The sequence below is a fragment of the Neopelma chrysocephalum genome, unplaced genomic scaffold, assembly GCF_003984885.1.
Source record: "Neopelma chrysocephalum unplaced genomic scaffold, ASM398488v2 Primary Assembly neopelma1_65b, whole genome shotgun sequence".
Classification (NCBI taxonomy): domain Eukaryota; kingdom Metazoa; phylum Chordata; class Aves; order Passeriformes; family Pipridae; genus Neopelma; species Neopelma chrysocephalum.
In genome coordinates, this window is record NW_020897723.1 from 1,216,336 (window position 1) to 1,229,116 (window position 12,781).

Genomic DNA, 12,781 nt, shown 5'->3' on the forward strand with positions numbered 1-12,781 from the left:
AACAAGTATTTTTTTTCCCCCCAGTTATTTAGATATTCCCACATTTCTTTAAATTTCATTAAAATCATAGGCATCATTTCTAACCAAACTGCAGTTCTGTCTCTCTCCTGAACAGGTACCACAGAGCTGAGGATCATTGCTGCAGTATTTACTTTTAATTCTTTATTTTCTTATTTTTTTCTCTTTTACATACATACAAACCCACACCCCATTAAAATAAGTGGAGTTAAGAAGTTCAGCCACCAAAGTCAGCACCATCAGGCTTCATCTGGTGAAAACTTTACCCAGTGTGCTTGTTAAATGAATTTTCAAGCAGGAATGGACTTATATGCAAGTGAAATGCATATTTAAATATTTTACTGAAGAAGGACCATTAAACAGGAAAAGGAGTAAACAGTATAGTAAGGTTTCAAAATTATAGTCTATCAAGGTTCCCAATCCTAATAATTTACACAAAATTATACAAAATAATAAAAAATAACAAAAAATATAGGTCACCCTCAGAAACACCTCAGAATAAGTATGATTATATTCAACCATTTTTTTTTGATGCAGATAGGAGAAGGGGAGACTGATTCAAGGGTGAAGGGACCCCTTTGAACATCAGTTCTGCCCCCAGCTCCCCAAAGCAGCTGACAAGGGATGCTGTATCCTGGAGGGGCTGGCTCAACAACCAACCAGCACAGGGAGGGAGGAATGGAAATGAGAGAGAAATCCATCCAAAGTGCCCTTGACCATGGATGGGATGAAGCACCAGGGGCAGTACTGAAGGAAATGGGTGTCACAAGTTCCTTGTGTTACTGAGGAAATGCTGTTTTGAGAAGGAACTACCACATCTCTGGAGAGGAATATCTCTATTTTTCCTGATCACAGAGAGCAGGGGACAGCATCCAACTTGTTATCTCAATAAAATCAAAACCATTTATGACATGGACCACTCAGTATTTCAGCTTAGAAGTTTTTCAGTGGTACAAATCCAAGTAGCTTCTCACAGCAGTTAAAACATGAGCTCATCTCTACTGTAGGAAAACAGGGCACGGCTACAAGTGTAGTCACAAGTAGATTTTAACTCATCCTTAATATAAAATGGTATCAGCTGATTAAGGATTAGTTTGCTAATTACTACCTAGGTTTCAGAGCTTATTGTTGATGACCATTATCACCTTTCAAACTGTTCACATGTAAGGATGGGAAATTCAAAATAACCTACATGAATCTTCCCACGAAAACTTCAGCATCAAACTTACGTAGTTTATATTTCTTCACTAAATAACAACTATCTTCCTATTTCAAAAGTAGGCTTAATAACTGGAACATTATTTTTCCTATTTAGGAAGGTAAGGTCTTCCACATTTCTCACTTCCCCAAGCTTGCCTTGCTACATTTCCACACTTTATTGCTATGTAATGTTCTTCTAAGAGGAAGTGTTCAGATTGCTTAAAGGCTTTGAACTTAGTACACTTTCTTCTCTCTTTAGTGATAAATAAATACATACCAGGGTGGCAGCTGTTAAAGGAGGTGCCAGGTACATAAATCAAACAGACATAGCCTAGAGGGGAAAAGGCCTCGAATGATAAATAATTACCCATTCTACAGAGCTTGATTACTGCAGGAGTAATGGCTGATTAAAACAAGGCCAGGATTAAGGCAGAGACCTGAGCCTTAAAACAAACCAAAACAAAAAAAAAACACACAGCAAAACAGAGAGGGGAAAAAAAAAAAGGAAAGTTCAACTTCTATATCTGAGCTGAGGGCCAGTGGGAGGTTGGAGGTCTCACCCTTCTGCTCAGGGGAGACAGACACTGGGTCCCTGTGCTGTCCCTTTGCCAGCAGGGACTCATTTGGGTTATCAACCAGTTGGGTGGTTTAGCCTGCAGAGCTCTGGAATGGTGAAGTTTCAGGGCCTCAATTATTTCACAGATTTTTTCACACCACCTTTAATGCTCTGGTACCCAAACTCTCTCCACTAACACACAAACAGGCCCAACATCCAACATAATTGTGCCTCAGTCTCTGTTGGACTGAACTAACTCTTATAACTTTTCTGAGGTATGTTAGTTAGGAGTTATTTTGGAGGGTTTTTTCCCCTCCTCCTTTTTATTCTGTGTTAAAGAAATTATCTCACAATAAATAGTGATACAGGTGAAATTGTTTTCTACTCCGTGATTTAACGGGAACACATTTTCTAGTAAGTTCTTCAGCATTTTAGACTTATCCCAGTGATAATGTGTTGTAATTGCTTGGAGTTAAATCAGAGCATGTCTTTTCAAATGCAACATTTTTATACACTGTCAGAAGTTTAATATTTTAGTTTTCAAGGAAGGAATCTGAAGCATTCGACTTCACTTGGCTGTTCCACCACTGAACCAATAAAGTAAAATTATGACACTATGAATATTTTTAGTCAAGAAGGGCTCTGAATAACCCAGATGTGTTTTAGGACAACAAATAGTTAACTAAAAGTATGAATGGAACTACTCATCTTAAAAAGACGGACAGATACCAGATTTAAAGACCACCACCCTAGAAATTTTGGCTTCTAAAAAAAACCAACAGGATTTTCAACAGGATTTTCAAAAGCAATTAATACTAAAAAGCAAATAGTCAAAAACTACTCTTTTGATCAGCTTTTGAACTTCAGACTGCTTAGTGAGGTTCTTTAACCTAATCTTTAGATATTATGCTCTTGACCAAAGCTCCAGGGAAAAATGGTGAGGGATAACTGATAAAGCCAGACACATCAGTTCACATAAGGATGCATAATTAGCCCAAATTAATTGTATTGAAGATAATCACACAGACAGTGGATCATGAACTTTATGCCAAAGATTAGAAAAAAGGGTGCACTGATTTTTATGCATGTCATGCCACAGCTGTAGAAGTAAGACAGGATCACACCTTTTGAACTTGAAAAAGTCATAGCAAACCTCCCAAGCCTGTGGATAAATTTGAACTGTGCTGAACCAAACAAGAGATTAAAGCTGAGCACTGTATTTCAGACAGGGATAGGGGAAAAAAATACCTCAAAACAGCGATTTATAGAAGGGCTCATGAGCTGCCATAACCAACAAATGGATTGTTACAATGAGAGCCATGTCCAGGACTCTGATATCCCAAAATGTAAAGACCTCAGTTTTCTGTCATGAGAGATATGATGATCCTACAGAAGGAAAAGAAAAATGCTTAAAGACAACTAAATATTTAATGAGTCTACCTACCTCTACATAACCCTGAAAATTCCACCACATTTATTTGCAGAGCTCTCTGGCCTTAAAAGATCTACTCTCGAGGTTATCAGGGAAGGCTGCAAACAGCCTGACACAAACATTCTGATCTCTGACCGGCACCGGAATAAATCTATTTGCTGGAACATCTTGGTTGCATCTCTTTACTACTAAATCCATGTCCAACACCAATAGAGGGGCATTACAGACATCCCAGCAGTCCTTTTTGCCTTAAGTTGTAAATGTAGCCTTTTTTACTAATGTCTTTATAGATATTTGAGTATCCAACATAAAATCTTCCATTACAAAGGGGAAAGCTAATAAGAAGCTATAACACAGCACAGCAAGGGCAGCGATCGGGCAAACGGAGAGAGTAATGAAAGATATGTAAATAAATTTGCTTTTTCGCTCTGAAAGGTTACAGCACATACATGCAAAAGGTCTATAATTCTCCCATTTGCAGCACTGACTGCAACATTTACTGATCTGTGGTACTACTGCACTCGTTTTAGGAGAGATGAGCTAAACTCATCCCTATAACAGATAAAGCATAGTCTGTGTGACAAAGATCCAGAGACTTGTCATCTGTTTCAATATTGTTTTGTTAATGCTGGACTGGCAGAGGTTTTACTTCACAGGAATGGGTTCCAGTGAAGATACTTCCTGTGATTCTTTGCCTGGAGTCTCAGTAGGATGGAAATCTTTATAACCACATAAGGATTTCATGACATATGCCTACAGGAATATACACACATATCCAGTCAAAGTAGAGGTAAAACAAAGCAGCCTCATGGTACCATCAAATTCTGATGAAGTTTAAGTACTAATATGTTCTTGTATGTTGGAAAAATGTCTCCCCAGAATTAGTCAATAAATTTCTAAAACTTTTAACAACAAAGTTAGACATCTTTACAAAGCTGAACCATGCTTTGCCATTAGTCTTCCATGAGTGAAAAAAGATGCCCAGCATCGATGCAGAATTATAAAGTCATTTAGGTTGGAAAAGACCTTTAAGTTCTTGACAATTTGGAACCTCATGGTACAGAAGTCCTGGCATAACCTGTGCCATGGAATAGGCCGTACAACCTGCTTCTACCATGCACCCTTAAGCTGGAATTTACCACAGGAACATTTTCGGGTTGCTAATGGTACCTCCACTTCAGTGGGGAACTAAGAGAGATTTGCCTCCAGCTCCTCTATACATTTTTATCCCAAGTGCCCCCAGATTGACTTGCATACAAGTATATGTGGGACAAAACTTCTTCTGTAATATAATGAGACAAACATTTGCAATGGTTCCATAAAATAAAGTAGTAAAACAACAGAAAAGGGAGAGCTAAACTTTTCAGAGGTGCAGAAATCTAAATTCTTCCAGAGTCATATTTACACCCAGGGGTAATCTGGTCAAAATTAACATTCTGAAGTTCAGTAGTAATTCCCACTACATTTTTAATTGAAAGAAAACCCAAACAAGCACAGTCTGTGAGCACAAAGTGAAATGAATCCATTAATTTACAACACAGCTAAACTCAGTAGCCACATTATCCTGGAGGCAGCCGCCGACTCAGGAAGGGTCGGAAGTAAATAAATCATATATGACTGTGATAAATGATCAGTGCAGGATGTGTCAGAGTGCAGGCCTGATCAGCCATCATGCTGAAATGCACTGAACTACCATGGGAGGTTTGGGGGCCTGCAAATATGAAATAGGCTCTTGTTAGTGTCAAAACTGGGCAAATGATTTGCCATGAATTAATACAGAAGCAGAGCTTAGCCCACTTCACATTTCTGAACAATGAAATGGGGTTTTTTAATAATGTGCTTGCTGGTGTTGTTCCACTTTCGTTCCCCAGAATTGTAAATTCCAACATTTTTTCCTATGGTTATCTATTAACAATATGTCATGAATGGTTTAACTCAAGACACATCATTTATCCTCAAAATCCCAGTGCTTCATGCCAGTGTTAACAAAAATTCATACTGAAAATGCTCTCAATCCAGAATAAAACATCACTAAGATGTCACAAAGAGCTATTAACCAGAGGAACAGATCCCACTCCGTTTGCATTCCCAATCTCAGTAATGTTTGTGTCACATTTTGGATCCTTGTCACCTATTGTACAGCCCTGACAGGTGCAGAGACATATGACACTCAATTCAGGCTTGAAGGCATGGGCAGAAGAACATTTTGTTTTGTTTTGTTTTTTTTTAATTAAAAAGAGATTAACCAGAAAAACTGTCAAATCAGAAAAAAAACCATATCCTCAATATAAGCACTGAAAAAAACCCCCACACAGGTGAGATTTCACAAAATTCACATAAAAATCATAACAAAAGTAGACTGTAGCCTGTATTTACCTCAGCAAATCCCAGGACAGGCTGGCACACTAGAATCTCCACCACACTGGGGCCTGGGGAGAGCTCACCACCAATATTCACTAAATTTGCCAAATAGGCAGAGACTGATGCAATGGGACTGTGACTGGTCAGTGGACACCTCTGGTAGCTGACATTTGCAATCACTTCTCACTGTCAGTCTTCCTATGGGTCTACTCAGTCTCCTTCTCAGTTCTCTAAACCTTAACTGTGAGCTGAGACTGATGCCATGGGACAATATCCCTAAGGCTCTGCAGAGAGCTTATCTAAAGGCAGCCCTCATCAGACCTTGGCAAAGTCAGCCTCTCTCTAAGGTTCCCTTTACTCCCTCTCTGAACTCCAAGTGAAAGCCAAGTCTAATGGCAATCCCAGAGATAAAAGCCTACACAGGTACTAACTGTGCTCCTCAGACGGGTTTTCCACCAATCCTTCTCAGAAGTGTAATTTTGAGTAATAAGTTTTCTGGAAGAGACAAATAAACTAAATCCTCTAACACAGAGGGCCAAAAAATTATGGTTTGTGGATATGCCTAGGAGTAACCCATATTTGACTGTCTGAAGCACCTCTGAGCCCCTTTCTTTCCACAGGCCCCTTGTGGTGTGTTCTCTGAACCCAAAGCTGCACAGACCTCCAGAGCTCTCAGTGCAGGAACACACAGGCAGCACTTCTGCTGGTGCATCCAGCCACCTGTCAGGAGCACTCTGCCTGTATGACTCTGTTTTCTCAAACAAATCTCACTCTGGGCTGAGACAACAGCCATGGGACTCCCAGTCCCCGAACTTAATTGTTTCACAGAGTGCTCTGGCTGTACCCTTGGTGCGCTGCAGCAACATCCTCTGTTCCCTGGGTTTGGTCTGTACCTGAGATTCATTTTCTCGGAAACCTCTCTCTGGTCTCATCCCCAAGCACAGCCTGAGCCCCAGGCCAGCAACTCCACCTGTTTAATCAGTCCTGAGTGCACAGTTCCACCGACAGCTGTCAAATAACCTCGGCAGCCCTTCTGAGCCCCACTGTGACTGCCCTGGATCACTATTTTTTAGCACGTTACACCACTGGCTCTGCTGCTCTTTTTACCCCACGGGGATCTCAAAAGGGAGGCACCAAGTCCTTCCTCTTCTAAACATCTTGATGCTGGGCAGGTTATTGGCACATCCCCTGTGGCTGTGTGCCTCTGGCACCCTTGCCAAGTGTGAGAGATAAGGATAAGTACTTTGCAAAGACTTTACTGATGTGACTCTAAAAATCATTCCCACGGGGTGAACCTCCTTGGGGCCCTGAAAGAACCAGATCTTGGTTAGGGTTTGAATACATCCATAATGTCTTATTTCAAGCTAACATTTGAATGTTGTTGTGTTTTTATTTTTAATGATGTGAAAATACACCAAATCTGTTAAAATTCCTCCTTCAATCAGCCTTTTTCAGACAAAGAACCACAAATAGATCTGTCAAGAACCACAAATGGATCTGCCAAAGTCTCTTCATGACTAATAATGATTAAGACTAAAGTTTCTTTACAGTTAGTCAGACTTACTATTATCATTTGATTGTAAATGTCTCCCTTCACTTTGGTATTATGGTCCTAATGTCTTCACTGCGCCAATAAAATTAATTAAAATCTTAATTATGTGTATTCTTCTTTCCATTCTGCAATTGTATAAAGCAGTAAGTTATAATTCTCCCACAAAAAAAAAGCAAGACTAAGAGTAAGAGAGAGACACCTAGCAAATTATGAGAAAAGATAAAGGATTTGAGTTTTATGTTAGATATGTGGGCACACAGAGCTGTACATCTTGTAGAATCAGCTAATGTAAATGCATTACTAACTTGACAAGACAAGGCATAAAAAATAGGTATGAATCCATTTGTCTTAAATGCCATCACTGATCCTGGGCTGTTTTTATGTATCCTTGAAGTTCCAAATTATTTAGACCTGGGGTACTGAAACAGATGAAATGTATCAGCAGAAACAACATCCCCAACTGTTCCTTCTAAGTTAATATGAAAGAGGTTTTTCTAATCCTTTCGGGAACAGAGCAGACAGTCAAAACACATCAGAATATTTTTTCTGTTTCTCACCTGGGCAAAAAATTGGAAATGCTACAACAAATAGTTTTGCCATCTCTTGTGACCAAACTGAAAGTCTCATTGCTCCTGATGCTGGCTAAAACTATCATTTTCAGATGATAACAATGAGAACCTCAGTTTTCATTATTAGAAAATAAAAAATTTCCAAGCTGTCATATCCAGTAAAGATCTCTGATAATGTGATCAATGGCTAAAAAATAATGAGAAAAACCATTATTTAAAATAAAATTGTGACTTTGATGAAGAACATTAATATTAAATAGATATTAAATATTGTTTAAGAACACTGAACTGAATCCTCAAATGCAGGATCCAATATTCAACAAGTAACAGCAGAATAGTTAAAATTGCATAGAAATCATAAAATACCACAGACAGGGTGGAGGTAGGAGCAAAGCTGTCTCAGGGTCTTAGATTCCTGCAGTAGGAGGGCATTTGGTAGGCAAAATTTCCAGATCATCTCCAGTTGCACCCCTTTTCTGTAGAAGAATGGAAAAAAACCTGCACCAGGACCAGCTGTTCTGAACTAGTAAAATTTCTATGCCTCTCATGTGCAAGTTTAAGCTTGAGGTCATCATCTAATCCAGCAAACAGCTATCTTAGCAGCACAAGGCAAAATATCATTGTCTTGGTCCTACTTTGTGTTTTGCTACAGTGTTCAATGTTTCACAGTTAGATGGAGGGGGACAGAAAGCTCAGCCTGAAAACTATAAGAGGTAGAATAGTTTGATACTCATTTATTCCACTATATGTTGTGAATCTCAAAAGCTTGGTACAATATCCATGGTGCAGACAAATGGAATTTTATTTAAACCCCACAGGAGACAGCAACACGCTGAGTGCCCAAGGATTCATAGCCCACCCTCAATTTTCTCCTTCCAAAGAACATAGATTTATATGTTATATAATGTTTTCTATACACTTGCCCAAAGGATGGTGGGATAAAACACCATCATACATTGCCAAGACAAGGACAGGGTGAAATGCTGCTTGTTTGTTTTTCTGTTGTGTCAAATTGATGATGAAAAGAACGAGAAACAAGTGATGAACTGAAAATTAAAGGGAACAACTTACCAGCAATTAAGAAAATGCATTCAATTGCCATTTTGAACAACATTCAGTACACACAAAAACAGATCTCAGGGACTGAAAAGAAGCACTGAACTCAGCCCCAGTCACCCCCTAACAACTCACCCTCCTCTGAACTTTTACAGGTTCACAGGCCACTAACTAACATTCAGCTAAGAGGCTTTAGAAATGTAGATTAATGTTTCATGCTCTAGGGAACAAGCTCATCACAAACTCTGTTGAGAAACTCCTTTTTTCCCCTCCAGGGAACAGAATTACATAATCTGTTAAGTACATTATAGTTTCTTAGCTCTCTCTAAGCCTTGGTAGAAGCAACCAGCAACAACTTCTGTTGGGGTAGGTGGACAAGTGGCCTCTGTTGCAATGTCAATTACTCACTAGTATGGTACAAAATAAATATATTAGCAGCATTCGAGCCGTGCTACTCTTATTCTGTTTAATTTCACCCATTAAAATGTAGCCCCTTATTTTCTATACGTGCTCCTTGACAATTGGCAAATGACCATGAAACACACCGTGTTTGCAATCACACACCCCAGTGCTCCCCCAAACAACCAACAAAGCCAAGAGCAAAAGCACATTTGTGGACTCCTACCAGCACCTTCCCTTTCTCCTACAGGGGCAGAAAACAGAAAGAGAATTAGGTTCCAAAGCAACACTCATTATTACAGTCATATCTTACAGCAGCCATGGCCACTGCAGCCAATTCTTGTTGCAACTTAAACTCAACGTGCAGCCATGTGATGAGAGATATAATGAGATTTTTAACACAGGGCTGCATCTGAGTGTTTGACAAAAAAAAAAGATTCAGCTGGGGTACAATGAACTGTTATTTATTTCCATTTGAGTTTAGCAAAGGTTGTCCTACACAACTGTGAAACAATTTTACACTTTTTAAATGTATTAGCTTTGAACTGAAACAGCAAATAAACTATTTATTTGGATTTTTTTTAGTATCTCAAAATGGATTAAGAAGGGTGTGTAGAGAGCATAACCATCACAGAGAACAATTTTTTGATGGCGGGATAATGGGATTGCAAAGGGTTATTTTGCTGGAGAGATTTTCAGATGCTTTCTCTCTAATGAAGGTTTTGTTCCTCACTTACAAAGTGTTTTTTGCCTTTCCTTTTTACCCTTTTTTCTTCTTCTTCTTTTAAACAAGTCAGGAAAAGGTGAATTGCCTTGGAGAACCATGTTGTCATTGGACTAAATTAAACCTTAAGAGATCAAAGCTTTCAAAATCATGCTGAGATCAAACTGGGATCTTTGAAAGACTTAGAGGGAAGGAAAAACACTGATCTTTATGATTTGTCTGCAAACATATTGGTCTTCAGTTACTGAAAATATGCAGAAGGACTATTCTCTGTAAAAACTCCCCAATCTTCAGGGATAGCAGAGCAGCTTTTAGAGAAATCAATCTTTCCTGAGAATAGGTGAAATTCCCCTCTGTTCCAAGAGTCCACAGGTCCTGTCCTGGCTGTGTAGGATGTTCATTTGGTTCTCTAATTGCTCAGTGGTTGTGCTATAAATTTTCTCTCATGAGACCTTCTAAATCTCTTTCCCCCACCAAAGAAAATAATGATTAAATAAATTTAAAAGATTAAATAAATTTAAAAAATTAAATAAATCTTCCACAGCAGCAGAGAAGACTGTTTTTAAGTAAAACACCTGCTCTCTTCAGATACTTGAAAGCTCTAGGGACTAAAATGGACTTTAATGGTCCATGGGGCCTAATAGAATTTTTCTGAAGTTCGATAACTACCTGTATCTACCTACTCTCCTGGTAGTGCTGCATCTGCCAGTAGTGGCTGCCCCAGCCAGACAACAAACAGGATTTTGTTATCCTGAGAGTGCTGGGGTGCAGGGGAGGGGGAAACTGGGAGGCTCTGGGCCCCCAGCATACACACCCATGGGGCAGGCACATGGAAAAGGGGCAATTGGAAAGTCTGTTTGGGGTTTGCCCACAGGGCCATTTTGGGTTTAGATTGCTTTTTCCCTGGTGCCAGAGAGCACTGACAGTGTCAGAAAGCCTCACCTGCTGATTTCACCTCCAGCAGTTTCTTGGATGCTTGAGAGACCAAGAGAACTGCTGTGCCCATTTTATGGCAGCAGTTGTGATGATCAAACCTCCCTTAGAAAGCTCCTTGCCTCTCAGCAGGGTCCTGAGGATACCACCTGTCATACACTTCAACTCCCAAACTGCTGAGATCCAACCAGCCAACCTCAACAAGTCAGCATTCAATCCTATTTCGAGTGGTGAGCAGCAGACATTGCAGGAAACCTGTGAGAACACTGATCACAGTCACTGCTGTTTATACAATCTCTCAAGTTTTCACATATTCGTGAGAAAATTGGTTGGAAAACTGCTGCAAACATAAAGGCACTAGGTGTAGACAAGAGGAGAATATTTAGATTTCCAAATGAAAAAGAGCCAAATGAATCAGATTGCAATATTGTACAGACACACAAATAGCATCAAGCCAAATTTAAATGTTTGTCTTCACCATATCCACTAGCTTTTTCCCTCAAAACTCTTATTCATAGAATTTATTTTCCCATGTGAACATTTAAACATAATTCTCTCTGTGATTTCCTTTAAAAAACTGATGATGGCAAACATTCCCAGAGTAAGTCAGTTCTAAAGAAAAAGAAGTGTAAAGTGAAATACATTCATTAAAGTCCTCAGCTTTTGATTATCTAGTATTCACAACCAAGCTAAACCATTTACAAATTATTATTTAGACTTTAAGATAACAAAGATCAATCTGACAGTTTATACTGGGGAAAAAAATGTCTTATCTACACCAAATTATTTCAGCAATATCCTCTGTGGATTTAAATTGCCATGAAATTCAATACAGTGTATGAAATGATCACACTTTACAACACTGCAATATATATTCTAAAAGGAATTCAGAGTTCTAGCAGTGTCAGTAAAGAATTAAAAGTCTATATGGTATTTTAAAGAGCAATTCACTTATATATGTTAAGAATAGGACAGTAGTTACAAAGTTATTCTGTTTCAAAAGGCTGTAAACTCTAACATTGACCAGATTTAATCACAACTTAATTCAAACTAATTGCTTCAGCTGGGCTTAAACCACACAGTCACATTTTATTTGTTTCATATCTAGAATGTTTTCATGTCACTTTTAGAACAACATCTTAATGCAGTGCCATCCATAGGCAAAATGGAAATCCACATTATTTCAAGCAGATTATGAGGGGGGGCAGAGGGGGGGACAACTGGATCAACTGAGTATTTCCAAGACTTCAGCAGCCAAGTTTTCTGCATCCAAAAACATGAAAACTGTATTATGTTTTATTACAATGAATCCACAAATGAGTCCAACAGAATGATAAATCCGAGTATCGTTCATGCATGAATGCTGCTGCAAAACAGGCTGAGAAATTATTTGACATACAAAATACAATAGATGGAGCGTATAAAAAGGGGGGCTTAGTCTGGGATCTTCTCCCAGTCCACCTGAACTATGGTGCAGGTAGCAAGACAAAAATGAAGAAACAAAAACACCCTAGAATCTGCTAAGAAATACTGGGCATGTTCTTATGTATGCACACAAAAGCACTATTGTTAATACCAAAGAAAGCACAGCTTACACTCCCAAATGCTGATTTATCAAACTAGAAGAGACAATTTTCTTCATTCTGATTTGCTTTTCTTTAAAATGTACACCTCGTTCAGCATTTCCATCAAACTCCTGAAGTATCCAGCCTGTCATGTTTTCTGGCCACCACTCTTCACAAAATGGCCTGATTTTTGCAGTGAAATGTGCAACAGTATTCTCTTGTGCAGCATCACCTCCCTTGTAGTACGTATTTCTAAATCCAAATAACAAATGAAAATCATGCTGTATTTTACCCAAACCAAAGTTTCTGAACTCCCTGAGGAGCTTTCACTTATGCTTAGAATAGTGTTACAGGACTTCAGCAACCCCCTTTGGGAAAAGTCCACCTAAGCCTTTAAACACATGCATAGTACATTT